Source organism: Eutrema salsugineum, unplaced genomic scaffold (assembly GCF_000478725.1).
Source record: "Eutrema salsugineum unplaced genomic scaffold, Eutsalg1_0 scaffold_3, whole genome shotgun sequence".
Taxonomy (NCBI): Eukaryota; Viridiplantae; Streptophyta; class Magnoliopsida; order Brassicales; family Brassicaceae; genus Eutrema; species Eutrema salsugineum.
The window spans coordinates 5,501,154-5,507,222 of NW_006256756.1; the positions used below are offsets into that span (position 1 = coordinate 5,501,154).

At 42.3% G+C, this 6,069-nt stretch overlaps 1 non-coding gene across 1 annotated transcript; it reads left to right on the forward strand.

Moving 5' to 3' along the window:
* The first annotated feature begins 4,074 nt into the window (after window positions 1-4,074).
* Window positions 4,075-4,181, forward strand: LOC112085555. The gene has a single exon (XR_002898858.1). It is a non-coding gene; the product is annotated as a small nucleolar RNA R71 (small nucleolar RNA).
* The last annotated feature ends 1,888 nt before the right edge of the window (window positions 4,182-6,069 follow it).

Here is a 6,069-nt window from a genome sequence, read left to right on the forward strand (position 1 = left end):
TGAAGGGCCCCATGAAGTCAATCCCCCAGCAATCAAAGATCTCAACTTCTAGAATTGGGTTTTGAGGCATCTCACTCCTCTTTGATATGTTCCCATGTCTCTGACAGGCATCACATGCTGAAACAACTAGCTGAGCATCTTTGAACATTGTGGGCCACCAAAACCCACTCTGAAGAACCTTGGCCACAGTCTTGAATGTTCCCATGTGACCCCCAAAAGATGAACCGTGACACTCTTGCAACACAGGTTGCATCTCCTCCTCAGCAAGACACTTTCTATACAGCTGATCTTTGTTCAGGACATAGAGTTAAGGCTCATCCCAATGGTATCTTTGAACATCTCTGAAGAATTTCTTCCTGTGGTAAGCATCAAGTTCAGGTGGTTCCACTCCACAAGCAAGAAAGTTCACAATATCAGCAAACCAGGGCATCCTCTTCTCTTGAGTGCTATATACTTCTTCAAACTCCAAGTAAGAATGGTGCACCATCAGTGATTCCTCAGGAAGACTGTCATTGAGAGGCACTTCAGAATCTATTCTCAACCTAGAGAGATGGTCTGCAGCTCCATTCTCTATCCCCTTTTTATCTTGCACTTCCATATCAAACTCCTGAAGTAGAAGGACCCATCTCAATAGTCTTGGCTTAGCATCCTTCTTGGTCATCAGATACCTGAGGGCTGCATGATCAGTATATACAATGACTTTTGATCCCACCAGGTAGCTTCTGAATTTATCAAAGGCAAAGACTATTGCCAACATTTCCTTCTCAGTGGTAGCATACTTCTCTTGTGCAGAGTCAAGTGTTCTACTAGCATAGTAGATGACATGAAGCTTCTTATCTTTCCTCTGGCCAAGTACAGCTCCAACTGCAAAATCAGATGCATCAGTCATAACCTCAAAAGGCAGGGACCAGTCTGGGGCTTGTACAATTGGTGCACTGACTAATGCATCCTTGATCATCCTGAAGGCCTCTTCACACTCAGCATGAAAGATGAAATCAACTTCTTTACACAACAGCCTTGTCAAGGGCCTGGCTATTCTTGAGAAGTCTTTGATAAATCTTCTGTAGAACCCTGCATGCCCAAGGAAACTCCTTATCCCTTTGACTGAAGTGGGAGTTTGCAGATTCACCATCACTTCCACCTTTGCTCTGTCAACCTCTATGCCCTTCTCAGATATCTTGTGCCCAAGAACTATTCCTTCCTGCACCATGAAGTGGCACTTATCCACAGTTCAACACCAAGTTATGCTGCTCACATCTCTCCAAGACCTGTGACAAATTAGAGAGACAATCCGAGAAGGAGGAGCCATAGATACTAAAGTCATCCATGAACACCTCCACCTTCTCTTCAATTATGTCAGAGAATATATGCATCATGCAACGTTGAAATGTGACAGGAGCATTACAGAGACCAAAAGGCATTCGCCTGTATGCAAATGTGCCATAAGGGCAAGTGAATGTTGTTTTCTCTTGATCTCGGGGATCTATGGGAATTTGGAAGAACCCCGAGTACCCATCGAGAAAACAAAAGAAAGGGTGGTTTGCAAGCCTCTCTAACATGTGATCAATGAAAGGTAAAGGAAAATGATCCTTCCTAGAGGCTGCATTGAGCTTTCTATAGTCTATACACATTATGTGTCCTGTGACAGTCCTAGTAGCTATCAGCTCATCCTTCTCGTTTTTAACCACTGTGATACCACCCTTCTTGGGCACAACATGAACAGGAGACACCCATCTTGAGTCAGAGATTGGTTAAATTATCCCTGACTCAAGAAGTTTTAGTATCTCCTTCTTAACGACTTCCTTAAGGTTGGGGTTAAGACGTCGTTGATGCTCAATAGAGGACATAGATTGGTCCTCTAGGTGAATCATGTGGGTGCAAATGTCAGGAGAGATCCCTCTAATATCAGCCAAAGAATATCCTATGGCTCTCCTGAACTTTCTTATCTCACTAAGCAATGTACTCTCTTTATGCTCTAATAAGCTATCATTGATGATTACTGGATATGTGGAGTTTAAGCCCAAGAAAGCATACCTGAGCCCTGTTGGTAGAGGCTTGAGCTCAACAGGGGGTGCATCAGCCTCATTCCAAACCTAGTCCAAGCTGCTTTGGCTCATTTCTGCTCCTTTGATAGCCAAGACCTCAGAGCCACCTTGTTCCAGTTCCAAAAACCTTGTCTCAGGACCCAGCTCTCTAGCATTATCCAAATACAGCTTATACCCCTCACTTTCTTCTTCTAAGAGCCCATTTTCTCCTTGTTCTTGAGTGAGAGCAGCTTGAAGAGGATCCTCAGTTTTCAGCTCCTCAAGCAACTCATCAGCCAACTGATCCATTGTCTCCACATAGAAACATTGACCTTCAATGGTGGGTTTCTTTATCATCTCATTCACATCAAACTTGAGCTTTTCAGACCCAAGTTGAAGCTCTATTATCCCACCTCTCACATCAATTATGGCTCCTGCAGTGGCTAAGAATGGCCTGCCCAAGATAAGAGGATCAACTGGTTCCTCATCCATTTCCAGCACAACAAAATCTGTTGGAACCTCAAAACCACCTATCTTAACAGGTAAATCTTCCAACATACCAACAGGCAATCTAACTGATCTATCTGCAAGGATAAGAGAAATCCTTGCAGGTTTGAAGACTCTAAAGCCCAGCTTCTTTGCTATGGAGAATGGCATCAAGCTGACTGATGCTCCTAGATCATAAAGACATCTAGAGAATAGAAGAGGTCCAATGGCACAAGGGAGTGTGAAATTCCCTGGATCAGTTAACTTCGTTGGAATGGACTTCTTCTGAATGATAGCACTGCATTCATGACTTAGTACCACCATGCCTTGAAGTTCTTTAGTCTTGTTCAGAATGGCATCCTTCAAGAACTTCCCCATCTTTGGCATCATTAAGAATGCATCAATGAGAGGCATAGTGAGTGGTGTCTCATTGAGTGCCTTCTCAAATACAGCTCTTGCCTTGTCCACAAGTTGCTTCTTAAATCTCCCTGGAAATGGGAGCTTGGGTTGGTATGGAGGTGGTGGCACATATGTCTTCTCTGGTTCAGGTTCCTTTGCTACCTTTTTACCCTTTTCTGTCCTTGGTTTCTCAGCAACCTGTCCTTGGTTTCTCAGCAACCTGATGAACCTAAACCCTACATTGTTGTTCTCAATACCAGGTAACTCCTTTCCACTCCTCAGTGTAATGGCCTTAACATATTCCTTGGGGTTGGGTTTAGGTTTTCCAGGTAGGAGACCTTGGTTCCTTGAGCTTGAGGCCTGGTTCTGTTTGAGTTCCTTGATTTCCTGCTGCATGGCTGCATTCTGGCTTGCAAAGATCTGTTGACCCTGAAGTAGTTGTTGCAGAATACCAACCATATCTGTCCCCATCTGTGGCTGCTGAACCTGTGGTGGCTGAAACTGTTGTTGAACCGGCGCCTACTGTTGGAACTGTGGTGGACCAAACCCTGGTGGTGCCTTTTGCTGTTGTGAATTGAAACCAGTACCTTGAAATGGTTGTTGTTGCTGACCAAAACCTTGATTCTGAGCAAACTGATTCTTGGGTTGAAAAGACCCTTGAAAGTTGTTCTTGGGAACAAAGTTCTGTGGAGCTTGAGAATTGGGATAGACCTGGTCTTGTGGGTTAGCTACATTGGTGTTCCTGTAGGAAAGGTTTGGATTGGCATTACCATACTGAGATCTCTGGAACCTCTGATTCCCAATGTAGTTAAGCTCCTCCTGGGTGAGACCTTCTTCACTTATGTTCTCAAAGATTTGAGAAGGTTCCTCATACTCTCCAACAAAATGCATTGGCTTCGGAGTGGTGAATTTCAATTTGTCCAATTCACTTCTCAACTCCGTAACTTCCCTAGTGAGCCTCTGTTCTGAGCTCGAACCTTCAGATCTATTTGATCTGTCATAGTCTTCACCATAAGTGTCATTGCTCATTGCTAAGTTCTCCACTAGCTCTAAAGCAGCATGTATCTCCTTTCCCAGAAAGTTCTCATTGGAGGCAGTATCCAGCTGGTTTCTAATCTTGGGAAGAGCTCCTCTATATAGTGTGCTGAGAAGGGAAGCCTCACTAAACCCATGGTGTGGGCATTGGTTTGTGTAGCTCCTGAATCTCTCATATGCTTCACCAAAACTCTCATTGCTGTGCTGAGTGAAGCTAGAGATTTGGTTCCTAAGTTTTGCAGTTCTTGAGGTGGAGAAGAACTTAGATAGGAAAGCTTGCTTGCATTGCTCCCAGGTTTGAATGGAGCCTCTTGGAAGATTCTTTTCCCATTGGTGAGCTTTGTCACCAAGACTGAATGGGAATAGTCTTAGCTTGAAGCTGTCTTCTGAAACTCCATTAATCTTGGTCAGGTCATATACTTTATCAAATGGATCCAAGTGTTCCAAGGGATCTTCCATTGTTAATCCATGGAACTTTGAGTTTTGGACCATATTCATAAAGGATGCCTTCACTTCAAAGTTGTTGTTTTGCACAGGTGGTGCCTGAATTCCAGCTCCATACTGATGAGCATTGGCCCTGTCATTCTCTCCAACATAGACTTGGGGTTGCTATAATCTTCTTTGCTGGTGTTGGAAAGGTTGATGTTGGTGGTGCACCTGTTGTCTTTGCTGTACATTGGCCTGATGCCTCTGTGGATGAGCTGGAGCTTATCCCTGGTGGACATAAGCTTGTTGGTGATGCACCTGTTCCTGATGAACATTACCCTGATTTAACCCTTGACCAACTCCAATACCAGCTCCATTACCCTGAGCCTGTTGCTCTTGAACCGGTTGTTCTATATCTACCACATGCTCTCTTTGGTCTTCCATATCAGCCTGATCAATCTGTATCCCACGTCTGTCCCTTCTCCTCCTTGGTACCAAAAGATTAATGTTGTCATTGAGAGGGAAAGGTGGACCACAACTTCTTGATCTAGACCTGGTGTTCATACACCTGAAATCACAAACAGAACTTGAAAGTAATCAGTAAAAACAAAAAAATAAGCACTTGATCTCAAGAACAGATCAGAGCTTAATGCTAAACAATCCATAATTTGGCAATGACGCCAATTGATAACTAAGAGTTTTCAAGGCTCTTTGTAGAGGTTATCAATCCCCTGTCTTGTAGTACAAGGGGTTTATCAATCCATATGTGGTGTTAGACACTAAACTATGTGATCAGATTCTTAATTCAAGCAAACAAGAGTGGTTTTGATTAACTAATGACAACTACAAACTTAAAAATAGGATTAAAGACTAACGAAGAACTAAACAATGACAGGTGATATGAATATGATATGATGGAGGCATGAGATTCTAGACATGATAGTTGGTTAGGGTGCTTTGGTACTAAACAAGGAATGTTAATGACAAAGATGAGACATGATTCAAATGATTAAGAACTTTAATCTAGATTAATCCTCTCATGAAGGTATTAACCCCTACACTAATCCATTTTCAAACCAAATCATCATTTGTGAAATATGAATTAGTATGCATTAATAAACAGTTCTAAATGATCATTCAAGCAAATAACAATACATCACCATGCAGCAAATGCTTAAACCTCTAATACAGGTCTTTCAGGAATTTCATCAAACACTTTTGGTGCATGAAATTCCCAGAATCTAGATCTCAAGTGATGTGCAAATATCTAGCATAGATAGCAGCTGTTTAGAGAGATGAATTAATGAATCTAGCCCTAAGCACTCCTAATCTAACACTTTAGCACCCTAACCTACACATCTAGAACCTCATTAAGGTGACTACTCACTAATCTCTATAATCTCTCTTAAACCTTTGCAAGTTGAGAAGATTGGCATGATTAATGATGAGAAATGGAGATGGAGATGATAGATTAAGAAGAAAACAACTTTAAACACAAAGATCTCTTAAACTCTCTTGATTAAACACTCAAATATCGATATTTCTCTTCTTAATGGAGTCTTTTTCACAAAAGAGGCAAGAGACAAAGGGAATAAAGCATAGTTTTCGGGAAAAAACCCTAAAAACTATTTATATGTCTCTAACAATGAACCAGGTCAGCCCGGAACAAACCGGGTCCTGACCTGACTTTAGTGGATAA